This window comes from Myiozetetes cayanensis, unplaced genomic scaffold (assembly GCF_022539395.1).
Source record: "Myiozetetes cayanensis isolate MyiCay16 unplaced genomic scaffold, myiCay2020 scf24, whole genome shotgun sequence".
Lineage (NCBI taxonomy): Eukaryota > Metazoa > Chordata > Aves > Passeriformes > Tyrannidae > Myiozetetes > Myiozetetes cayanensis.
The window spans coordinates 6,837,633-6,864,266 of record NW_026087456.1 but is presented as its reverse complement, the minus strand read 5'-3'; the positions used below and the strand labels follow the sequence as shown (position 1 = coordinate 6,864,266).

Here is a 26,634-nt window from a genome sequence, read left to right as displayed (position 1 = left end):
CACGATCTCTGAAAATTCAATAGCAAAAATTCTCTAATTTGTCTAATAAGCAATAGCAGGGAAGGCTGAATTTTATGCAAAATGTAATGAAGGGCTCTTAAGCCTCAGCACTGTAAAAGACAGACAGCTCTGCTGGCAAATACTAAAAAATATTGAAAGTTTGGACAACAAAAACATTCCCAAATCTGGTTTAGTCTTTCACTGTTTGCAGGGCCCATCTCCCTTCACTGGTTGCAAGTTTATTGCTGTATTATCACGAGGATTAACGTAATCTTGCATTAAGCCCTGAACTTTATGAATAATAGCAGAAATCTTATTTGCAACTGACAACAGGCATTTGCAGCTCAGGCTGAGGGTGTTTGGGCTTAACAAACAGCAAGGGAAGTCTTGCATTTCAGCAGGTGCGGCTCTGGGTGCTCTTGGCTGTGCAGCATGAAGGGTGCACAGTGATGAGTCAGGTTTATCCATAATGCAGCAATGTCTGCCTCAAAATCAGCTGTGAGGTGAAGGATTGCAAGGAGTGCTGTGTACAGCACTGGGGTCACCGGTACAGCAATTCCAGTGTCACTCTTTGGGCAGAAATTCAGCAAATAGCTTATTGCTGGAGTGTGGATCAGATTCCATGTGGAACTACATCTGATCAAATGAAAGGACAGTATGACTCTAGGTTTCATGTTTTAGGGGTTTTATCTTATTATGTGAACTTCTCATAACCTTTTGGGAACAGTAACAATCCTGTCCAGGTTTCAAGACCTGCTCTGTTTCTCCCCTTGTAAAGAAGAAGAGTAAAAAAATGTAGTCATTGGTATTCATATTGCAATTCTCATATTAACATCCTCAATAATTTTATGGCAAGAGTTTTAAGGAGTCACTTGAGATATCGTATACTGTTTGCTCTTTAGTCAAATACTCTGCCTTTTCTAGTAAATGGATACCCTGATGTTGTTTTATTGATCTTCTTCCTCGCATTTGGTTAGGTGGTGAACCTGTGTGCTTTGTGGTTGAACATCTGGGGCAGCGTTTACGATGAGAAAGCCATAAATTTGACTTTTTATTAGCTGCCCCTGGTTGCAAACAGATTCTCATCTGAAGATCTAACCTGCCTAGGTCAGAGACACATAAATATTTTGGCAAGATTTGCTATCTCACGTTACTCCCAGTTTTCAATCCCCCTCCTCACCCCTCCAAATATTTGAGCCATTCCAAACTTCCACCCTCTTTTATTGTATGATCCCCACTGGGCCCCACTGTAATTTGCTTACAGGTCATGGACTTCCCCTCTCCAGTTTTTTTCTGTTAGTATCTGCCATGTTGTGTGGAGCAGAGCTTACTGCAGAAGGACCTGTGTTACCACAGCTCCGAAATTCAACACCAGAGGTTGTTTTTCGGTTGCTTAATGGACAATGAAAATTTAGCATCACAAATATTGATCATTCGATCAAGGCCAGCCCTCTGCCAACCCCGAAGGATGTGGCATCTTATTTTATCCAAGCAATTCTCCTGTAAGGTCAGGAAATACGACAGGCTTCTTATGGAAACACAACCCCATGTTTATCATGTTTCAGGCCAGCGTGGGTAAGAACTGTAAATTCTTAAACCAATTACAAAAGAAGTGACTTGTGTAATGCCTGACACTAAGGACTGGCTCACTGGCAGCCCACACTGCTTGCTGGCTTTCAAGATTGAGTAACTTCTCTTCAACCAACAATTCCCATGGTTCTCAGAGCCATTAATCTACTCTAATAGGAGCAAACCCAAACCCCCTTACTCCCTAAGAGCTGTTGGACCAATATGTCATCCCATCTGGCCTTTTTCTTAGCACACAATTCCCAAGGTAGTACCACCCTGACTGAAGGATGGAAGCATAATCCTTTCCAGGAACATAGCAGTACCAAAAATGTGCCCTCCCTCTGTCACTGTCTTACTGTGTGTGTTGTGATAACATTGCTTTCAAATTTTAAGTGTCTATATCATATTTTTAAAATGTGGTTTTTATCTAGTTTGAGTAGTAGAGAGTGTCCTGAAAATTTATTGGAGGCCTGTAATTTCCTTCATACCTGGCTGAGATTGCCAGATGGTTCAAAGTGAAAGCTAAGACTATGGGTAGAGAATTCTAATGTTTCCATGGGTGTTTCTGGTGAAGCGATGCAGCACGAAGTGTACGATCCGAAAAGATCCCCTGTGTCAGAAGCACTACATTAGCAGTCCCATGTGCATGAATTCAGAGAAGAGGAATGTCTGAAATGTGTTGTATCACTGCGGTCCAGCCTGAGAATCCTTTCGTTAATGGCAAAGGAATCACGGTTTTCTCAGCTCTGTAATCCGCTGAGGGAGATCTGGGAAGTGTAAGTTGCACAGCCCAACAGGGCCATTCTGTTGTCATGGCCAGGTGAAACCCAGAGATTGGAAATTGGGAGAATTGGCTTTTGCCAAGTTGCACCCACTGACACCAGGATTGAATTTGTTCTAAACTGATGTTTATGAATTCGGAAGCTTCCAGCCAAACAACTGGTTATGGTACTTGGATCCGAATTTGGAATGGCTATGGGCATGATTGGGTTGGAGTTAATAATTTTGCACCTCTGGACTGTATTATTACTTAGGGCCTGCAGAGAAAATACAGGTAATTCAGAGTTCAAATTTTTCGGTTGAAATATTTCCCTACTTTTGTTATAGGGTTCAATATTAAGAATATTGAGTGTGTCCTCAAGTGTGGCAGTCTAAGCACTTGATATTTTCTTCTTCTCAAAACCCAGTGTCTGTTCAGTGCTTTCTCCAGAGAAGAATGTCTAGAGGTTGGTAACAGTTGATGTTTTAAAGGGGATACTTTTTAAGGACATAAACTTGAGGATTTTGGTAGGTTTGTTGTTACTAGATTTGAGGATATTGCAGCTTGCTTTGTGTTGTTTTGAAGGACACTGTGAGTTCAGATTTCTTTATTATTATAATCATCCGATGCAGAATTTCTAATTGCCACATTTTGTCCAAATACTGCTTTTAATTTTTATTTTGTTTCAGTTTCTTTCTTGCATAAATTAAGTGACACATCTTTGGTCTGTTCGTGTAACCTACAGCTTTGCACACTTACAAATCCAACCCTTAGGAATTTAAGTAGGACAAACTAGGAGAGTACAGCCTGGCAGAAGAGGACACACACCTTGCTTTTCCTGTGGTCTGACAAGGTCTCCATTCTGGAGATTTACACTGTATACATGGACAAAGATTTCATCTTCCTCCTGTGCACAGGGGTTACTGATGATGCAGTGCTGGCTCCTTGGCTGATTGAGCCTAATGTGCATTTTATAGGATGTGGTCTATAAATCCCAAACACAGCACCAATCAATATCAATTTTATTTCCTTTTCCCTGTCTTCCCACTGATATCTAGAGCCTAAGTAGTACATGTGGAACTTGTTCCATGTCCCAGAAATTGGGACTATTGCCAGTACAGAAAGGCTAGCGAGCAGATTTTGTGTCGGGCTAATTTGGGTTTCAATTTTCTTTTAGTCCATATAAAGTGAGAATTGTATTCAGCCATCCAACGGAGTTACTGTGATATGAGAAGGTGGGAGATCAGGAATCGCTGTTCATTCAGCCAGACATGATAGGTGTACATCGGCAGTATTTAAAAGTAATTTATTTGTTCTCTGCTATAAAACACTGTAATAACAAACCTCTCTAAAGTGACATCTGTGCACGATGAATTGCATCCGAGGATTTCCACAGGTAGATGCGTAGCTGTCTCTTCTCTGCTCTTTGGAGATTTGGAGTGTATTAACTTTATGAACTCCATGGGAAAATGATTGCTTTTTAGAGGGATTATTCAATTACCCACTTTAGGCACAATGCAATAAATCTTAGGTTGCACTAAAGCCAGGCATTAATCAGCAGAGCCTGCAAGCACGATGGCTCTGTTCTCCTGGATGTCCAGCAGGCTTAAGGCAGCATTCATTGTCCTCAGTTCATTCCTCACAGGTACAGCTGATCAATTCTTATTATTTGGCCTTACTAACCTCTGTCTTCATCTTCTGAATTTGCTATAACCTTTACGCATTTTGATTATCCTTTAAACCCTGTTTCCATTTTAAATGAGATCGATATATACATACAGGCAAAGGCAAAATATAATCAATTTTCCCCAAAGCTCCTACACTTTGAAAATGTTTAGGAGCCATTTTCAATAGTTTTCTAAAAATATGTTTAGTGCAAATCTTCTCTGTTTGAATAATTGGTTTTCACTAGTGGCGAAAGTTTGTGAAACTCAACTTTGGCACTTCTCAGTAAACTTAAAAACCAGGTACAAGCTGCCATTTGTTTTTGCTTAGAAACATTTTCACCCGAAATTTTAATCACAAAATAAAATCCCTTATTGTTTAAGGTTTCCTTGTTAAAGCATGGAGAAACTATTCTGTCTAGAGAGGGAGAACAGAATACTTAGAAAGGCAAGAATGAAGCGAACTGTTTTCTAAGCTGAGCCTTCGTGTGAGGTTTTATTTTTGCATTCATATCTTCCCGGCTTTTGCTCGGCTAAGAACATTCCTGGCAGTTACAGTGGGATGGCTCGGCCCTGCTCGGTGTCTGTGTGCTGGAGAATTGCTTGCAAAGTCAGCGCAAGCAACTTTTTGTTTATTTGTACTGGTTATCTTACCGACCGGAGAGATCCGATTGCATTATATCATTGCACTCCGATGAATGTCAACAGTAAGGAGAAGCTAAGAAAATATTTTTCGAGGATGTAAGTTAAAGCCGTTTGGGTGATGAAAAAAGTAGAAATATTCACAGTGCAAGAAGAAATTAGGGCGTATTTCCTCGAGTACTGTATCTTTTCTTGCTCTTGCAGTCCAGGCACGTGGAGTCTCTGTTCAGTAGGTGGTGCCAGAGTCAAAGTAACCTCCCTTGTCTCTCTGAAAGACACTTTCAATGTTTGCCAGTGGTGTTAGGATGTCATTTCAAAGTACTGTATAAATGCTGTTAGTGGATATGGATCCGCAGGAAGGAGGTTTTGTGTCAGAAAGCTCTTGTGGTGGATTTCAAGATACTCGGTTTCATCTCGAAACCCTTGAGAGAAGCTGAGCTTAGAAAGCCAAGAGCTGGTGTGTCACAATTCAGGAATAAGCTGGTGCTGAAACTGCTTTACTTGATAACTCCAGATTTTGCATGGGAGAGCAGTGCTGCAGGAAACAGAAGAAAATACAATTTATAAGAGATAGAACTGATCGGGAAACAAACCATCACATGTTTCAACTCACTCTGTGTGAGGGTGTAAAGATCCAAGTGGGATGCAGGTCTGGATGCAGCAGTACAGGTACAACAGTTCTCAGTGAGCTTCTCTTGTTGCCCTTGCCTCTGGATGGTCACCATCCATTTGCTTTGGTAAAAACAAGTTCCAAATTGGTTCTTTGATAGCTATATTAAGGCAAAAGGTCTTTTTTTACCTATGAAAACCATTTGAGGGAAGATCAAATAACTACCCTGGAGTTCATTTGCACGAGAAGGTCAGTGCTGCTTTTGTGGAGGACTGTAAACATTTTTAGCACTTGTTTGCTTGCCAGGTGTTTCTCAGAGGGAGAGCATACAGTGTGCTGGCTCGGTGAACAACATCCCCTCAGCATGCCTGTGATTACTGATTGTTTATTTGCATAACCTTGGTTCGTGTGTAAGGCTCCAGACTTCTGCTTTCCAGCATTTGGGCCGAGTTAATGTGAGGCAGGACAAGCAAACACCTTCAAGCTCGCAGCACCCTCAGTCCTGTTGGTGCATCTGCTGCCCAGATGTTCCCTCAGTGCAGCAGCCACGAGGCCAGGGATGTTTGCCCTGCAGGACCCATTCTTATCATGTACTAACCTCAGTGTGGTCCAGCCTCAGCCACGGGTGTAGGTGATGTGGTTCTGACTCCCACTGAAAGCATTATTCAAACAGCCAGTCAGGAGCTTCCTCCTGGCTCCCCAGCTCTTTGGTCCAGGGAATGGAAGCTGTGTGCATTACTGCACACAGTGCCTGGGTGTCCAAGTAAGGACTACGACAGGTGTGTGTAACTCCTGAATTTTTTGGTATCTTTCTAGTCAGAGTCCAACACACTGAGGCAGTTCCTACACTCCTCCAGGCATTGTGTAGCTGCCTAGGAAAAGTTAATATTTCCAACGTTTAACCACTGTTCCATAAGAGGACTTAGTTGGTCACACGAAGAACCTGCGTTCTGCAAACAAGTGGTGGTTTTGACTGACTTTAGCAGCACGTTTTTTAAACCTTCCTGTGGCTTAATGGAGCTTGAAAACTAGACTATACTTTAATGATAATAGGGACTTTTTATGTACAGCTTTCCGCCCTTGAATAAGTCTGTGCTTTGCCATCAGAAATAGTAACATGAGGTATGAAATTGATTAATCCAAGACTGTTTGTGTACTAAGTGGCAGATCCTGGACTAGAACTCCCTCTCCCAAATCCTCTTGAGTTCCCCACAAAGCAGTTAAGAGCTGCTGCATCAGCCATAGCCAGGTAGATTTATAAGAATTTATGAGCACAGTACCCATGTGCTAATGGATAGGAACCTGTCTGAAGGGATTTGGATCCAGCACTCTGTGTGATGTCCTCACATCTCTGCATTCAGGCTGCTCTCCATGCTCTGCAGACCATTCAGAGGGAGTGGAGAACAGTGCCTCCTGCCTGCATGGCAAGCATTGTACAAAGTAATACAAAGATAGTTTAAAAGATCAGAAAAATATTTATTTATTTGCTGGCAGGATCCAGAGTCAGTGACAGTCCAGTGTAGGCAGGAAGGAGATCCCTCCACGCTGCAGTGTGGGGTGCAATACTGAGAGAATAATGGCTACTCCAGCCCACCAAGTTCAGTGATAGGTTAGCACAGGCACTTCCTGGGAGAGCCTGTGCCTGGAAGGGACCACCCAGCTCCCTGGCTGCTGTCTCTCCAATCACAGTGAACCACCAGGAGCTGAAATAGTTCTGACATCCTCAAGCAGAATTTAATCTGTAGTGAGAGGTTGACAGCCAAACCTGTAGTTGCAGGAGCAACCCAAATGACTGGGCACATTCCATCCTGTGCTGTGGCCTGTGACTGGGGATTGTCTTCAAGGTTTGGAGGGTAAATAGGGTTGGGCCAGATAAAAGTGCCTGAGGAGCCATAATCACCTAAACCCCCTTTAGTCCCCAAGGCTCAGAACCTTTGTGGCTGCAATACTCTAATGGAAAATATTTGAGGGCTGGTTAAATTTGTGGCTATTGTAAGTGAAGATAAAAGAAGTATTTACTAATGTGTTCCCGCTGTTGTCCAGCACACTGCTGCCTGCGTGGAAGTGTGTGGAGGCCTCTCTGCAGACAGTGGAGGTAACTCAGTGCAGTGGGATGGGAAAGAGGGTGTGACTGCTTATAATTCAATTGTCACAGAGTGCCTGAGGCCATTCCAGCAGACAGTGTGCACAGCTTCAAGCTCTGAGAGGGCTTTGGGTGATGTGAAACATGCAGTTGCTAAATGCTGGATTTGATTTGTTTGTTGGAAGCTCAGAATAAAGAGGATAACTTTAAAAGGGGTGTTAATTCCTTAGCCAGGGACAGTTGCCATCTCTCCAGAGGACATGTGTGTAGGATTAGCTCCTCTCCTTGGCCCTTGGAGCTGATCTGTAATATAAAAGAACAATTTTGAAACCAGCAGAATCTGTGCTGACCTCCCATATGAGGGATGAGGCTGGGCACTGAGCATGTGGGTGGTAGAGTGGAAGTTTCCATGGAGCATGGGTGGGGGCTTCTCTAAGAATTTACATTTCTACCGGTTCCAGTTGGCCAGAGCTGGCTCAGTGGCCGGGGCAGTGCCTGATGCATGACTTGTTCCATCTTGTTTGTTTATGGAGCCTTGTTCTGAGTACCTAAAGACAACAGCCCTTCTTACTGCAGTGGGGCTGCAAGTGGAGCTGATAGGAAGCAGGCTGGGATGCTTGGAAACCCGGCATTCTTTAGCTGAAGTTATGGAATCTGCTTTGAAAGACACAACCTACAGATGTTCAATGTGGGCTCAATTTTCCCCACATCACGATGAAGTTATAGATGAAGTATTTCCATTTGTTATTATCCATGGGGAAAATGGGAACAAAAAATCATTAAGAGTTAAATAACCTCTTTATAAGATTTTTTTTTTAAAAAAAAAGGTTGTTTTCCTTCATTTGATCCAGGCTTTCATCTCCTTAAGTGTACATATGGACACGGTCAAACTTATTCTGACTAACTTTGAAGCTATTTGAATATTACAAGTGTGAAATTGTGACCACACGTGTTATATCAACACTTTGCATGGGAGAATTGTGTGTATGTGAGAGAAAAATCAGCTGCATATATGAGGTGAAAATGGAAGCAGTTGAAAAAGGTTGGAAAGAAATAAGGGAGGCAGAAATAAGAAAATAGTATTATTTTTGTATGTAGTGAAATACATAATATAAATTTGGGTATCTAGACCGTCTTCTAGTCCAGCATTTTTGAATACATCACAAAGCTACCACGTTTTCCTGAAAAGTCCTACTGCTTTTAAGCTTTCCAAATAAGGAATGTCAAGGAAAAGGCTTTCAGGCAAAAGATGAGGATATGGGAAAAAATGTCTTTCATTTTTTCCTTCTCTCTGAAATCCAGCACGAAGGGAGGGCAGTGGCTGTGATAATAGAGGCAAATGGCAAATGAAAGAAGGGACACTTCAACATAATCTAGATGACAGGAACATTTTAAATGGACAATTTAACACGAGAGTCTGCATGGAATTATTTTTCATTAAACAATCAAAGCTTGTGATAATGCAAATGAAATCCATTTTTAGCTGCAGGAAATTTTGAGAATTTCAGAGGAATAGAAAATATGAGAATAATAATATCATGATGGTAATTCACAGTAATTATAGAAAAGCATAATTGCACAACACAAGCACTAATCAAAGCTGGGAAGAGCACTTTGGCATTCATTAGGATTTCAGAGCTATTAGCATTTACCTTTGTCACTGGGCACCACACAACAAGCATTATTCATTTCATGTCAATCTAGAGCATCATTTCCCTGATCAAATATCAGTTCCTAATGATGAACCACAAAGATTGGCTTATCTGACAGGGCTTTTGGTGAAGTGCTTTGGGAGGAAAACTTTGCTGGTGATCCAGTGTTGCCCTTGAACTTCAGTTATTCCTGAAGGTCTGTGAACTATCCTGAATATGGACAAATTCCAGCACTTTATTTGCATCTGCTGGCCTGAGAAAGCTTCAGAGCCTTGCCCATGCTTCCCCTCTTGATATCTTACAGGTGTCATTTTCTGAGCTTCATACATCTGTGTGTGTGTTAATAATCAGAGTGTTATTGAGCTGTGCACGTATCTTATGCTGCTGTGGTGCATGTGCAGCTCGTCAGCCATGCTCCCTGCAACTCCTAATCTGATGTCCTGCATTATTCTGGGTGTGGAATTCGGCTCATTTGGTTGTTGTTTGGGTTTTTTTTTTCCCCTGCTGACCAGCTGTGCTTTCTTTCTTCACCTGCCCTGACTGCCTGGTATGAGGAAAAGGGCATTTTGCAGTTCATATCATACAGGGATGGAAGTGAAGGGAACATTTGAGCCAACCAAAGTTGAATTTAAGGAAGAAGAATATGGAATATTCTCTCAGATTCAGTAGAAGAAAAGCTGTAATTTGTGCAATAAAAGAAACTAACAAACCAGGTCCCTAAACATGATTCTTTTTATAACCCTTTTTATACATTAATTTAAAAAAAAAAATCTCTTACTGACATTTACAGGCTTAAAAAAATTCTATACCATCTGTATACCTTTTGAAGAGAAGGGCTGTCTATAGGAGAAGACACTGGCTAATAAATAAAAGAATACCTTAATTTGTTGTTCAATTAAGCAAGATACAACTTCCCAACATGCAGGTGGGTCATTCCCAGTGTTGGAAATAGCAAGTATTGGCTCAATTTTCCCTTTCCTCAGCTCACTCCCTGTCACGGCGCTTTTCCCTGGCTTGTGGCATGATTGTTTCTCTGTTAGCAACTTATTTTTTAGCACACCATTCTGACACCTTGACAGTTCATGTGCTAAATCAAACTTTACAGTTCCTGGCAGGCAGTTATTAGATGTATTGCACTTAATTAACTTTGCACCTAATTACAAGCAGCGCTGGCCGATTACAAAGGGCATAAATATATTAGTGCCCCGGCTGTCACATCAGGAAAATGGCTGTTGGAACAAGTCAAGCAAAAGCAATTACCACATCGTGTGCATGGGGAGGTGCAGCAGAGTGCAGGAAGAGGAATTAACTGGTTTGCTGGGGGTAGGAATTCAGTTTTGCACTTTGCATTTCAGGTGACCCCAAAAAGTACGATAAAAGGGTTGCCTTGCATTTGTGTAAACGCTTCTTTTGTGTGAGGGAAGAAATAAAGTTGCACGGTGAGGGCTGACTTGGGTTCTGTGAGATACCCACCCTGGGTATGTGGAGATTAAATACGAGGATTCCAGCATGAGGGAAATCAAATATATGCTACAGATTATAAGCAAAACTTGTGATTCAGAATGGCCTGGTGCAACTATTGCTTATACAGCAGTTGCCAAAATGAGCAGGAAAGCAGCATTTGGTCTCATCTATAGAGGGATATGTTGTAAAGAGCAAATGTTAGCACTCAGCTGGCATTCAGTGGAAATCTGTCTTGTGTTAGCACAGGAAGAAAACATCTCTGCTGGAAAAGTAAGCAAGGCATCCAGAGCAATCTTGAAAATTTTGTCAGTGGCTTTGTAAACAAGAATCTTTATGAGAGAAATGTTTCCTCCTGTATCAAGTTTCTGTTCTAAACACAGCATGCTCTCTTTTGCAGAGGAAAACAGAGCATGTTATACAGGTGGCTGAGCTGACTGTTGTTACCCATATGGCCATGGAGGGATGTTGTCTTCATTTCACCAGAATCTTGGTGAAGAAGAAAAACTGAGAACTCTTAAATATGGGAATTGTTCCATTCCTTTTCCTTTTGCTGCTTTGCAGCAGAATAGCCTCTGGATTAGTAATGTCTTGCAACGAAATGAAACAAAATGTTTGTTTTCCCTTTCAACAAAACTCAGTTATTCGTTAATGTGTAGACAAACCAACATAAGCCCAGTCACAGGAATTTCATGGTCAGACTGCACTATTTGCTCTGTGCAAGGTACTTACTTAATGCTCTGTACAAAACAGCACCCAGGTCACACAAGCCAGTTTCGTATATATTGGCCGAAAAAGGTCACTAGAACTTGACTTTGCTTGAGGCAAATGGAAAGAAACAGAGGGAGTCACAATGTGGTGCTAAATTAGTGGCTGTAGGGCTTGTGCCTGTTGTTATTTACAAGCTCTGCACAAAGAGAGCTGTGAGGACGGATGGAAACCTTTCCCAGCCCAGAACAACCAGTCATTGTTAGTCCCCCCCTTAATAGGCTGCCTGCCTTGTTTCTGATAACTCATGGAAAAGTAGGTGGCCTGTAACAGAAGTTTTGGATGCCTTTGCAAGTGTGCTGGCGTGAAACAAGTCAGTGCACTCCTTTGTGTGCAACTGCATGAAGTGGGGAGATGATGTGTTTTCAAATACAGCATTGCGTCACCGCTGAACACACTGCTCGGTGTGTTCAGACCTTGGGTGGTCAGCTGTTTGTACCCGGTAGAAAATCAGAGACCTTGTTGTAGGAAAACAAACCCGCTCAGGAAAGTGCCCCGATGGAAAGGTCTGGGGGAGGGAAGCACTGCCACTCAAGCAGCTCATGCCAGAGTCAGTCCTTATGAAAAGAGTCAGGAACTGAGCCCAGGAGAGAAGTTAAATCAGTCAGGAGTTCAGGTAGACCTCTATGATTTCAGTTCTCAGGGCAAAATATGTGATACTAAACTTTTTTCACTGTGGGGTGCAAGGAATTGATGTGAAGTAATGGGGACTTGACTCTTCCAACACACAGAGCGAGTTGTGATCAGCACAAAGTGTGTTAGAATGTTAATTTCTTAATTTGAATGTGCTAGAAGTAACAATCCATGAATAATGTTTAAAACAATAAATCTAAAGCTCCATGCACTTGAGGAAAATGAGATAAAACAGCAGTGAGAAGTTATTCCAACAGGATAGGTCTATCTTGTGTGCTTGATTTTTTTCTGATATGGATGGTCATAGAATTACAGAATTCTTTAATTTGGAAAAGACCCTTAACATCATTGAGGCCACCTGTAAACCAAACACTGCCAAGTCTACCACTAAACCAGGTCCCTCAGTGCCACTTCTACATGTCTTTCAAATACCTCTAGAAGAGGTGACTTGCCCTTCTTAAATGGCTGCTGATTCGATCCAATTGCTCTTAGTGAAAATATTCAACCTGAAAAGTCAGTTTGTATTTATATGTGTGTGTATGCTTATCTGTATCCATGTATTTGTGTATATTGTTGTATCAGAAACCCATGGTGGGGGAAATTCATTGAGAATAATGAAGAAAAGGCTGGGAAGTCACTTGGGTAACATCTCAGTAGCCACCATGGAGTCCTCAGGTTTTCCATATTTATCATATTTGCACTAAAATACAAATGACACAAAACTGAATTGATTGGTCTTTTTTGTTCTGTAGATGAAATGTTTCTCAGTAATGACTTCCGAAGGCTTGGTGCTCTCTGAAGATCCAAGGATCCCATCTTCCATCGGTTTTTGGAAGCAGCTGAAGGAAAACTGGGAACTGCAGTGCTGTATGAAGAACTGGCAGGTATGTGAAAGCCCTCTGTTAGTCTTTCCATCCAAGCCTGCTTTGTTCCTGGAGCTGCACACTTTGCAGTTTGACTTCTCCACCCTGTTGTAATGACTCTTTCCGTGTGAGTGCATCATCCTGCGGGAAGCTAATTGACTTTGACTTCCCTGCTTCTCTTCTCAGTGGGTGATGCCAGTTGTAATTCTTTTATTGATTGTTTAGAGCAATTAGCGGAAAACAAATTTCTCCAAAGAACAGATAATTTGGTTTTGTTGCTCTCTACCATTAAAGCTAAACAATTTGTTATCTGGGAGGGGGGGAAAAAAATTAATAGGAAACACATTCCGTCTGTTTATGAGCTGAAGAGAGGCAGGTTAGCTCATCGTTAATGTCATCGGTAATTAGCGCTCTTGTGCTGCCGCCATCTGCACCAGGGGCTGGCAGTCTGTCAGCAGCCTCCGGTGCCAGGGCTGATCGTGTCTGTGTGTGCCAAGCCACGGGCAGGCCCTGTGTGATCCCCACGTTTGTGAACAGTGGTGGGCTAATGGAATCGAACCAGGCAGCCCTGCTGTATCTGTGACTGCTACCCTGGGGAAGGACACGACACTTCAGACCTCCAGGGCAATTCCCAGTCACTGGGTCACCAGCACCAGGCTCAGGATGCCACTCTCAATTAATCAGACTTCTGCTGGTCACGGCTGGTTTTTGTTTCCACTCGGGACGAGGTTTGGGAAGGCAAAAGTGACCTGTGCTCACATTCCATCAGCATCACTGCCCTCCACGACAGCCAGCACGGAAACCCTGACCCGTCCCGCAGAGGCCTCCTTAACTGGATAGGCTTCCTAGCTGTTAGGGAGGAGTAACTTCTTGTTCTACTCCAGACTGAAAAGAATGGATTGTACTCTACACAAGTCTTTTCAATATAAAAAAAATAAAAAAACAACCAGGGAGAAAGGTAATAATTCTGTAATGTTTAGGCACGAGTCAAGGTGTTTTACTGACTCTTGTTTCTGTTATTCAGGTTTTATTTTGAAGAGAAAAAGTTCTGAAAATTCTCACTGCTTAATAAAATTGCTTGTTCCTAATAACTGGACACTTTCTTCTCCAGGACCACTGGAGCAACAGGTGTTAAAAATGTGAGTTCCCACTGGCATTGTAGAAAAACCCATTTCATAGTTGTAAGGTAGAGTACAATTCCCAAGGGACTGCTAAATGTTTGTGTTTGATGCACAAAGCCTGAGTGTTTTCAGGGAGTAATCTCTATTTCTGATGTGACAACATGGATCTGCCTTTGGAAACTCTGAATCTCACTCAGAGGTGAGAGGAGTCAGGAATTTCAGAGTCATTAAAATGCATTTCTAAAGATCTGGTGTTAGCAAGAGGTGCTAGTTGGTTAGTTGGTCTCTTAAAAATTGACAGAAGTGGAGGCAATAGAAAAATAGGGAAGAGTATGAAGGATAGTAGGAAAGCTGTGATGTCTCAATATATTAAGTCCCTCTTGTGAAAAAAGGGCAGTGTGTGTATTTATATATATATGTATAAATGTATAATTTGGAAAGCAAATAATGTGAGGAAGGTGGTACTGAGCAAGTAATGAACAAGGAAGTAGGAGTATTTTATGACTTGATACTCTAAAATGCTTTTTTACAAATGCAAAAGGCAGTTTGCACTCGTGGGCTGATCCAAAGCAACTGGAATCAAAATATTCCTTTGGGTTTTAGTAGCTTTTAGGCCCAGGCATATTTTCCAGTATTTTTGGGGTAAATTTACTGCATGCAGATTTTAACAGAATTTGCTACCTTCAGCTGCCATTAGAAATCATCTGTTCTAAGGAATGTACAGGATAAACATGTCATGAAAAAATCAGGTGTTTAAAATCCAATAGGAATAGCAATGTTGTGTGCCAGTTTGCGTATTACAGAATATAATTTTAAAGTTACATATCTGTTTATCTTGAGGTCTCAGTGGATCCACATTGAGTGGAAAAACATTACAGATACAAAAATCAAAGATTATACCAACGCTGTAAATGCAGTGTGAGGATTTATTGTATCACTGAGGTCTTTAGAATATTAACATTCCTTGGCTTCACTGAGAAGCATTGACTAATTCCAGGTGAGTCACCTCAGACAACAGAGCCCACTGTTGGTAGAATCTGTCACACAGAGCATGAGGTGACAATTCCCAAGGGCCATGTGGAGATGTGAGGATATTTTGTTACACTGTGGTGACTCACATTCCTTTAGTTCTCATTAGTTTACGCTGTATTCAATTATAGAAAAATTGACTTCTGTTAAATTCCACATTCACTTAATGTGCACATATCATTTAATGAACATAATATACCTTAAAATATTAAATTACAGCCTTTCTGCCTCCCAGGTAGACTGTCAGACCTGGTGGTATAAATTAATATGTAATGCTGCACAGCTAACAAATTCCATTTAGCCAAGCAGCTCCCAGGGCTGGAGTCTTCCACTGAAATCAATCGAGAGACTTAGAATGACTCCATTAATTGCTAAAATAAGGGCTGCGCATTCATGAGATCAAACTCAGTTAACTTTTTTTTAAAATTCCTATAAAGCAGACTATTACCCTCTGATACTGAATCCTCTTTTCCCTCAGGCTGAAATTTTGTATATTATTTTTCAAAACACCTGTTGAGTTGGGACAGAAGAAACTGAGCAACCTGTGATATCATTTTTCATTTAGAAAAATATGTTGTAATCATAGAAGATTATTATAAATTGTTTCTTGATTGTAAATAATATACATGCAGACAATGGATAATTAATTGCAGGCAAAGTTCAATTAAGAAAGGTCACCCTAAATGTGCTGGATTTTATTTGTCTCCCTGATTATCACTGGTCAGATGTAATTACATACTTGTCAAATTGCAGCTCTGGAAGGATGGGTTAAATGTCACTGTAAATTGCAGGTTTTTAAAAAGTAATTAATATATACTTCTTGACTATTTTTAGGTTGGGTTTGTTGGGTTTTTTTGTCTGACAATACCACCAGAGCTTAAAGCAATCAGAGGTGACTCAAAACACACTCAAAATGCCCATTTAATTTTATTAAGACTTGGACCTGAAGTGCTCCATTATAGGCAGATAAAATCTGGGATCTAACTGAGTTTCAGAGTTGCTTCTTTCCTGAGTAGATGGACAGCATAGTAGAAATCTGGGCCTTTTTTAATTCTCTCTGTTGGTGGCAATCCAGTTAGATTGTTGCAAGATGGATAATTTACTGGACACATTTATTTCTGATTATGCAACAGTAATGATGGCCCCAATGTAATGGTCTGCTACTGAGAGTCACTTCCAAAGCCCAGTGGGTATTTGAATATAGATGATTAACAGTCAGAATTTGCCAGTGATGGAAGGAAATTTTCAGACCTTTTCTCATTCTACAGTGGGACAACTTCATGCAGCTTTTGGCATGTTCCCGTGCTCCAAGAAAAATAGCACTTCTGAATTTTCAGGGCATTTATTCTGGATTTCCGCCCCCTCCTCCCTTGCCCTGTGGGTGTTGTGCAGTGCAGCCAGAACCAGGGGGAATGGAGAGCTGTGATTTTGTTGAAGCGTTGCAGTGTTGAGAACATACTCCTCAAGGGTCCCACGTTACTTGAGCTTTACTTTGGAGGATGTGACAGGATGGGCAATATGCTGTCTTTGTGAGTGGGAATGCAGCAGCACATGGGCAGAATCATCACCCCCCCCAGATGTTAAGAGGTGTATCTGTAGGCAGCAGGTTTCCTTGCCAAGTTACAAGGTATCAGAGCACTTGGGAATTGTTTAAGTTGACAGACTCTCTCTGACTAATTCTGGATGTGTTGCCTCCCCATTATAGGTAAGAGACCAAGCACCCTGCATGCCCCATGAACAGAGAGGTCTTGACAGAAAAACTAGGCAATATTTATAATAATGAACACCAACTCCAGACTTTTTAGCCTCTTGGTTTTTTCCTTCCAGCTTCCCCCCTGCCCTTCACAACTTTTCTTTGTGCTGTTGTTGGACACATCCTGAGAAATTTGTCTCAACAGTCAACTTTTTAGATGGTTTTGAGGTGTGCTGGCACTGCCGTCTCCAAAGCTGTCCAGGGCCCTTCAACACAACCCTCCTCTGGCAGTGCTGGGAGCAGTGCTGGGTATCAGATCTGAGCAAAGGCAGCTCAGGTTTCCTGGTGCCAGCTGATATTTATGGGGATCAAGAAAATAAACCACATTTGCCCAGAATGTTATAGCCTGTTCCAAATGCAAGTAAAGGAGTTGGGAACCTGAATCCCTCGTCTGTCACAGCTGCTGGAGGTAGAGCGTGGCTGGGACAAAGCCAGGCTGTGAGCTCAGGAGAGGAGAGGTTTACTGAGAATGGGCATTGATGGAAATCCACTGAGGGGAATAGAAGTGGACTTGCAGCAGGTTTGAATCAGTAGGAAAGCTTTCTGGTCACCTCCTTTGACCACAGAGTGTGAGGCATCGCTGTCTTTCTCCTCTTTATATCATAAGGCATCTCATGCTGAAGAGTTACACCCCACAGCAAAGTAGAAAACACACAGAAAAATATGTACTAGGGGTATACACACACCACTACTGCTGACACTGATGAGTTGAAAATATTAGCAGGTTTTTACTTTTCTGTAAATGTTTGCATTGTGATAAACAGTTTGATTTTGGGTACAGACCACTCCTCAGTAAGTGTAGTCCCACCTAAATATGCTTTTTGGTGTGAGTCAGAGCTGTGTCCCAGAGCCAGGCTAAACCTGCCTCAGGTCCTAATGGATCTGAACTGACAACCCTCAGGCACTCACTTTATTGCCATCTTGGTAGGACAGAGAACTGCTTTTTATTTTTACCAACTCTGTTACCTCAAATAATCAAAATTTAGAACTTCCCAATGACTCCTGAGTGATAAAAGGACATTTGACTCATGTCCTTTGAGAGGGGTGAGTTCAGAACATCAAGCAGTGGTGTGCAGTTTCACAAATGCAGTCCTTGGAAAATAGCACAGAATTCCTTGCACGAATATGCAGGCTTGCTTTTGAATGTTACACTTAAAACTCACTGTGGATTATTTTCACTTATGAATCTAAGCTTTGACAATGCTTTTTTTTAATCTGATTTATCTGATATGGGAAAAGAGGATAACTTTGCTAGTGTAGACTGCATATGGAAACAGGAAGGCAAATTGCCTATGGAGCCTTCATGCTTCAAGTGCATTGTGTGATTCTTTTTAAATTCAACCACGAACACTTTTCTGTGGCAATACTCCACTCCTTTTGTTTTATGGTATCAAATGAAGGCTGGGACATTAAAAGCAGGGCATGAGAGAAATGAAAAATGTCAGTAAAAGCAGCTGATGAAAACCTTATTAAGCAGCTATGCATGTCAGGCTGTGCTCCTTCTGCAATGTATATGTTGGTAATAACAGCTCTGAATTCTGTGGGGACCTGTAAGTAATGAACAAAATTGGTCAAGCAAAAAAAAAGGAGTTATTGGAAACTTGAGTGCTGTTGAGTCCCATAATATGCAAACTGTACGTATGCATAAAATGAGCCTGTGCCCTGCTGATAGCTTTTATATTGTTCCCCTTGTATACATCAATTTGTTTGCTGGACTGAGTTTACTGCAGTGAATGTTTTATGGTGAGAATTATGTCCCCAGATTCCATAAGTAGCCCAGTGTTCATTGTCAACACCAATAACAAGGCAAAATGTAAAACTGAACCGGACAGACAGTGTCTCCAAGGAGAAAGTTGCCCTCTTACCTAGAGTGGAAGGTTTCTAGTGTTAATGTATCCTTCCCAGCGGAGGAACAAAATAATGAGGGGAGGGAATGATCAAAGCATTGCAAATACCATGTGAAGGAAGCTAGAGTGTGAAGAGTCAGGCTGTACAAAAGACAAGAAAAGAAGAAAACCAAAACCACTGACAAACTACTTCTTTGCCTTGAAAGACAGAAAGTAAAGAGGTGGGGATAGAGTCTGAAACTGGTAAAGAAACAAAACCCTGTTGACCTGGAGCAAAAATTGCTCAAAAGTTGTACTGTACCAGAGTACCAAGAACTACTTCCTTGAAACTGTTAGAATAACATGAATGAAGAATGAAAGCAAAAAAACCTGTGCTCAGCAAGGTTTTTGAGGTGGGGATGTGCATGTTTTACTAGGAAAGCCTCAGGCTCTTTCTTGGTTTTCTGTCAGAAAAAGGTGGCTGATCTGAGGAAGCTGCCTTGAGTAAACCTGAGGATAGGAAACTGGGGGAAATCATAAAGCTAGAGAAGTGAAAACCTGAGTATTTCCTTGCCTGTAGGAACAAGGAATAGTATAAGGGTGGACGGAGGGAATGATGTGATATTACAGTTGAGAATTAATACATATATCCCTTTTGAAACATGAACAGGTCTTAAAGAAAATGATACATTAGCAAATCAGAACATACTTTAATTCATTATTTAACTTGAAATCAGACTAACATTTAAATGTAACTGTTAGCTTTCTGTGCATCTCTACATTTGGAGTAGACTGGGAGTTTGTATTCAAGTGTCAGCTGATCACATGAGAAGGGAGGAAGGGCTGCTCTTGCGTGGGACTCGCTCACCTGCTGTTGGAAAATTATCCAAGATCTTCCTGTGGTTCCTGGAGAGAGCCTGGACAGCTCCATCCCATTTATCTTACAGTGTTAAAATCCTTTTTGCTCCTTAAAGTACGAGCTGGAGCTCAGGTCTTTATACAGCAAGAGTGGTTTGTGAAAGGCAGTTTCACATTCTTCTGAGTACTGATACAGTAAGGAAATAATGCCATAAAAGCTCATAATAAAAAGGTCCATTACCTTCTCTTGGTACTAAAGTTTTAATTTGTTAGGCTCACAGGCACTGGGATGGGAGACTGGAGAGCAGTGTAAATGGATACCAGTCCAGGAACAATCCACGGAAAAATACACAGTAAAATAATGATTTTTGAATATATTTTTGGACAGAATATCCTCAACCCGAAGCACATTTTTACAACCCATGATAAATGAGGTGAACATAGAGTTTAATGTTTTCCAGCAGATGAGTTAGAGATGATTGACCAGGGTGACACACAGGTCAGCTGGGAGTAAAGCAGAGGGTGAGAGCAGAAACAGGATAAGCTGGTACAGGAGGACATCAGGATGGCAGAAATAGGGCAGAAGTTTGGGACTGGAAACAAAATCGTTTGTTTGGGGAGGAGAGGTTGAAGAGCTTGAATTCCGTGGGGTCATATCTGAGATGTGCCAAGGTACTCTGGGAAAATTGGTGACATTCAGGTGAAATGTGCAGCAGCAGAAAGGCAAAAGCTTTGATGATCTCTTCCCCATGTGTCTTTAATATCTGTAGTGGGTGATGTTTTGACTTAACGTATTTTTGGAACTTAAATCTTCAGTTTTCAGCTCCAAACCCCTTAAAAACTTGCAACAGATATCCAAAAGTGGCCCCAAAGGAGTAAATGTGCTTTGACATATTTCTTTGTTCTTTTAAAGTAAATGAAACAATTAGTCCAAATGAAGCACTTCATCACTGAAACCCAGAGGAATTCCTTGGCTGCTGACAGATCATGAATAATAACAGAGAGTGCAGAAAAGGGGGAGGAGTCACGAGAGCCCATGGGTGACGAACAAAAGCCAATTTCAAAGACTCTTGAGCTGGGTTAACTCGTTCTGAAGTGTTCAGGTTCTACTTCAGAGTGTCCAGCGAGCCAAAAGTGTTACAGTGGGTTCTATGAGCTTCTGCAAAGCACTTCATCTTCTCATTTCTATCATAAATAACTGACTGTTCTCCAGTTTCATATAAAATGTGGTCAGTGGAGATCCTTATAATATATTTATATATTTTTATATATATATATATTTATAATATTTATGATAAGAAAGTATGTTCACTTGTAAATGTAGCTTGAATCATATAAGGACAACCTGAGCTTTCTGCTTTCTGTTAAAGCCTGTTTATTTTATTTCACAGTCATCTTGCCCATCTCCACCACATTTTTCTGTTCCAGCTTTTCCTAATTTCTAATTTTAGAAGTCTGTACATTTTAAGAAAGTTGTTAAACTAGGTCTAGTTTGGTGAGATGCAGCATCACAGGTGATTTTCCAGGTGCCAGGACATTTACCCTCACCATTATTTTGCCTGGAGTGAGAGGGCTCTCTGGCTGACTCTCACTTGTGGGGAATCAGGTCCCAGACATATTAACAGCTACACCCCAGCTCAAGTGTGTACCACTAGGGATTGTCTTCAACCCCAATAAACTTCCTGTTATTTCCTATCTTAAAATCCCTGCTAAGTAACAAAAATTGAAAAAAAAAAAAAAAAAGGGAGGGGAATAAAGAAAGGTTTGAGGTCACACTGCAGCTGCAGCCTCACTGAGAATTCGGATGGGAAACACAAGCTAATTGATACAAAAATAACACCTAGAAAGGACTCATTAATAATCTTGAACATGAAATAATATTTTAAAAAGCCCCACAGCCTCTGCAGTTTAATAATATCTGAGAGTAGTGACTGCTTTGGCAAACAGAAGGATGTTTTTTGTGAAGCTGGTGACAGGTAGCCAAGTGGTCCCATGCTTATTTATAGCTGAGGTGATTGGTATTTTGGAGCAAAATTTTAATAATTAACAAGACAATTTCTTTTTGAAGCAGGATCCCCATCAATGAAACTGATTTTCAAACGGAGAAACTTCTGCAATTCTTTAAGTTAAAAAAATTATTTTTGTAATTATTATATGTATTTTTCTTTGTGTTTCTTCTCTGTAGCCATCTAGCTAATTGTGAACAGTGATTGCCCCTGAGGTAGAGTGGGAGGGAAATGAAACAGGCAAAAAAAGGGGGAAAGAAGGGGAAATCTGTAAATGAAAGACTTCTTAAAGTGCTAAAACAAAAATGTGAAAGACTTGGGAATGGGGAAGGAAAGCCTGAAATGAAGTGAATTGCAAGAGGGAGAAACAGGGTGGAAATTATTAATGAAATTGCTTTCCAGCTGTTCTCCCATTTTCTCTCAGCAAACCACAATACCAGATTGTCAGCATAGTTCTAGTGCCTCTCCCACAATTCCATTTCATGGCTATGGAAGAGAGATTCCAATTTGTATTTACTTCTTAAGACTTACAAATGTGCCTTTTCCCAATAAACAGAGAATCAATGATGCACTTCATTGTTTCTTTCAGGTTTCTCAGCAGCAAGATTGGCCTCTTTACACTGGAAGACCTCTGTCTGGGGTGTTTGTATTTCCACCTGGTTTTGACAAGCTGAGTGAAATATATCGGTAAGTAACAGGATTTTGATAAAAATAAGATTGTATGTAGTTTAGAGTTATTGAATAAGTGAATTTACAGGTCAGTTTGAACAAACCCGTGACTAACAGTAGTCAAGGATGAACAGATTATTAACTCAACATTCCTAACATTTATATGCTAACAGATGAAAACGTGAACTAGGTACTGTTCTGCTCATAAATGCATTATTTCCTGTGTAATATTTTTGCAGTAGAATAGAGAGTAGCTTTATGTTGAGCCAGGGTTCTGACTGGGAGAACTCCCTACTCCCACTGGGAACACAGTGAATGCAAGGCCATCCTACCACCTTCTCAGATGATAGTGTTTTGGTTCTGATCCTGCAGAGGTTGAACAACTTGGATAATTGTGACCATTGCACGTGACCAGAGCAGTCAATTTTAATCCTGCCTATTTGGCATGAAAGAAATAATGTAACAATACACATAAATGTTTAATTTCCAAATGGTCTGATTTAATGAAGTCAAAGTGGCATCTTTAAAGATTCATTAAAAAGAGGAGCCCAGCTCAGTTTATGTGAGTGCTCATCAGAGTAACTGCTCTGAAATCAGGATCAGGGGCTTTTGTTTGTCATTACGTCATAGCAGGTGTGAGAGATTGGACTTGAGTCCTACCATGATTTGGGACATTTTGTCTGTGTCTCTGCTGTTCATGCAGCACTAAATCTTTTGGGCAGTGCTCCTCAGAAAGTGAGAGGGAAAGGAACAGTGCAGACCCAGAAGGTGAAGTATTTTAATGTCCTATATGGCATGTTCCTGTGCTGTCTTTATTACCTGGTTATCATAACAACAAAATTGTTGGGCTCTTCAGATAATAATCTGTTTAAAGCTCTTAGAAAGTGTCTGGTTTTATTTATTTATATATTTGTGTATATATATTAAATATATATTATATATATTTATTTATATATTATTTATCAGCATTAATTGCTTCCAGTGGGACTAAGCATTAGTAAAGGTAAGACTTCATATCACCAGAGAATGATTAGAACAAAGTGCAAAGGAAAGAGAAGCAGAATGAAAATTGTTCTTATTATTCTTGTAGTAGCTAAGGAGGAGATCTTTTTTTTTCCCCATTTTTTCTGTTAGGAATCATGTTTACAAATGTAGGTGGACTATACTGTGTCCAAACTCTGAGAAAGAATAAAGAAAGAGGAAAACACTGCTGTAAATATCCAGAAAAATAGAATAGTTTTTATGAGAGACCTCAGCAGTTATTCTTTTACTGGACTCATTAAATCTTCCTGTAATTAAGTGAAAAGCTTGTAGTGTTCATATGCCCATCTCTGCAGGAATTCCTTGAATATTTTGTTTAGTATGCAGAGGTATAGCTTAAGTTGGCCAATGGTAAGAGACCATCCTTGGTTTATTTTTCCTTGGGGACTTCTACACCACACAGGCTTTTTCTTTGACCTTTTTTCTTTCACGTTTTCTTCTGAGGACAAGAGGTTGGAGTCTGTGGGATAACCAGAAATACCCACCCTGGCTCTGGAGAAAACCTTCCCTGCTTTTGAGCACCAGAAGTACTGAACATCTGGGGATCATTTGGAACTCTAGCTGCTCCCTCGCTATGGAAGACATGAAAGAAGCAGTTAATGTTTCTTTTCTGGGTAAGGAATTGATCTTTATCACCACTTTCCCTAAACTGTATTAATAACAATCACCAGGGACAGGAGAAGTACTGCAATACTTTAAAGGCAGCAGGAGCTGCCCCAGGTCATGGAAGTAAAGGAGGAATTTGAATCTTTTACTTGTTTTCTATCCAGAAGCATGAACCTTTTTTGTTGGAAATACTTTTTGTGTGAAGTTTGACTGCAGCTTCTAAGGATATGTAAAAATAAATCAAGTTAACAACAAGGAGAGAGAAAAAAATCCCACCTGTGAGGCCTCAAAAAATTCTTTCTCTACCAAAAAGAACTGTAAATGTTTTTGGTTTTTTTTTATGTCAAATGAAAATTTAGGTTCATGCTGTTAAATTCTTACTGAGAAAAGTGTGAGGTGCTGCTTTTGCTGATGTAGTGGAATAATGCAAGTACTAGTTTAAAATTTTAAAAGTTCCTCTAACGTGTGGAGTGAATTTGCCATCTCAACAACATGCCCCACAGGTCTTTATGTGCCTTGGGGATGTTGGCTTAGAAGAACTTTAGTTTTCTTAACTTGGGGAATGTAGCAGCGCAGAGATATAAAAAGTGATGCAAGATATTCATGATGGAGGAGATTTTTTAAACTCCCCTTGACTATTTTTATAGTAACTTTTTCTGCACCACTCTGACAGGGCAGATTTCCAAGTCTTTGATTTCTTGAGCTTTGCTGCTGTCAGATATTAATGGATGTTACTTGTTGAGTCCCTCGTGATGCTTTGAAAGGGTGCACTTGTGTGGATAATAAAGGAGCTAGTTCCCTTGTTCACAGATTTTTTTTTTTTGAGCAGTAGAACTACAAAATCATTGCTCCCCTTATGACAGAAGCAAGGCCCCCCTATCATACTTCATTCCTTCCAAATGCCTTGCTGCACCTGGAAAGAATGCCAGCATCCCAGCTGATAAAAACTGGGCTTTAGGGAAGTAAGAAAGGAACAACCACATACACAAACCCAACAGCACAAATTAAGGAGAGGTTCTTATCTGCCACAGACTAATTGGCTGGGGCCTACTGTTTTACATATCAGATCTCTCCCTGCTGTTCAGAGAACATTGAGTGTGCCAGAAATAGTTTGTCCTTACGTGTGTGTATCTTTTCACAGATCACAGGCTGACCTGCTTCCTCTGCAGCCCTTCCTTTGGAAGCATCAGCACTGATTTGGAAAGGGTATGTATCCATCCACACTGCAGTAAACACTGTTTGTAGAGTTGGACACCACACTTACTCCTCTTTGTTGGGTCACATGCGGGCAAGGGTTCTCTAACGTGCTCTATTATTCTGGAAGTCAGTTTAATGACTGCATGCTATGAAAGTTAAAGCAATTATATGTAATGCATGATGATCAATATGACTTCCAAATGTTCGCATGTAATGCATGTCAGATTCCAGCTGGAAAACAAAACAAACCCCTCGAGGTTGCAGGCTGTGCTTTAGAAGAGCCACATGTTGTAACCTCAGAACCTCAAAATATCAGCTGGTTTCTGTGCATGATCAGAGCAGTGGAATCTGTGCCACATTCTGCCCTTTATTTCCTGGAATCTGGCTGCAGTAACAATCAGATGTGCACTTCTGCCAAATGCAGCCAGTGTCTGATGCACATTCAGATCAGGGAATAATCTGTACTTTTTTTTTTTCCCTCATGGCATATCTCATTCTGACATTATTTTTGTACCGGATATAACAAAGATAGATATGTAAATAAGGAAGGACCTTTTCTAAAATTCATCCGTGGAGGCTCTTATATTGCTTTTAGGTAAAATGAAACCATCTATAGACACCAAATGAGATCAAGGACCATTTTGCTCTCAGACTGCAAGATGTAACCTTCTGTGAAACATTTAAAATAAAAATACTCTGGACACATAAAAGAAACAGATTTTCACCTTCCTGGAAAGAAGAGCAGAAGTGATCAATCACTGTTGCCAGGAACACTTTGCCTTTGTCAGCAGAACCTCTGGAAGAGCCCAGGTAACTCTCATTTCAGTCCTTCAGCAGATTTCTGTGTCCCACACGTATTTCCTACCCTAATTTATGTGTTCCTGCTTCTGCTGTTTTTATCCACTGCTGGTGCACACAGTGTTCATTTTTTTAAATTATCAGGCTGTAGATATAAGTGACCAGTATAAACTGAGCCTGAGCCATTTAGGAACTGCTCCCCTGTCCCTTCTGGCTCCTCTTTTCCTTCTCCAGAGGCAATGGCACCCAGGAAAGAGGTAGGTCTAAAAGCAAGGATAGCAGCTGCCTTAACTGTCAAGCAGTGGTCTGTTTGTATTCCTGAGTTATATACAGTTCAGGCAAGGAAAAGGTCCAAATAAATACCATTAAATAGGAAAAAGAGAATGGGAAAGAGTGGATGAACCAGTCAGAACTCTCCAACTGGATTTTCTCCAACTGGATTTCTTAGAATTCCTCTCTTTGTATGAGAAATAGGCCCTCAGGCCCTGAAGATTTAAATTTTATCAAAATGTGTTACCTCACTTGATTTTGCCGAGGATTGATTGCAATATTTCTTGAAAAGTTTATATGAAGGGTTTGGATGGGATTTTTTTTCCTGCACCTACAAGAATGTTATCATCATCTGTTCTGAAGCAAATCAGTTTCCTGGGAGCTTTCCCATTATTCAGGTTAGGTTCATGTAAGCTGTGCAGGAATATTGCCATCAGATAAATAGACCAACAATACTGAAACGAGGCATTTGAATATTACAGTTGGGTTTATATATTGAAATAAAATGATATGTATGGAATTGTATTTAATAAAGAACATGAATGTGATTTTAGGTAAATGTGTCCAACAGGGTGAAGCAAATGCTTGAAAGTTTTTATTTTACTACTATGCTTATATAGTGTGGTGGTATAAACTGCTTTTGTTAGTTTAATAACAAGGGTGGGATGAGATCAAGTACTGGGAGATCAATTTAAAAAGTAGCTCCGAAGAATTAAACACAGGAGAGCAACGTTGAGGTGTCTGGCATTTTATTT

The 26,634-nt window shown here is 40.7% G+C and overlaps 1 protein-coding gene across 8 annotated transcripts in view; it reads left to right on the top strand.

The window, feature by feature from the left end:
• The window catches only part of RPL7L1 (ribosomal protein L7 like 1), a 50,788-nt gene extending 24,795 nt beyond the window's left edge, over positions 1 to 25,993 (top strand). For 3 of the 8 annotated variants that reach the window (XM_050320476.1, XM_050320475.1, XM_050320469.1), the window contains 4 exons: positions 12,595 to 12,726; positions 21,888 to 21,985; positions 23,453 to 23,622; positions 24,756 to 25,993. The gene's annotated coding sequence lies outside the window, so the exon portion shown is untranslated. The remainder of the gene's footprint in view (positions 1 to 12,594; positions 12,727 to 21,887; positions 21,986 to 23,452; positions 23,623 to 24,755) is intronic. The other 5 variants (XM_050320472.1, XM_050320473.1, XM_050320474.1 and 2 more) reach the window with 5 other exon arrangements.
• Positions 25,994 to 26,634: the final 641 nt, after the last annotated feature.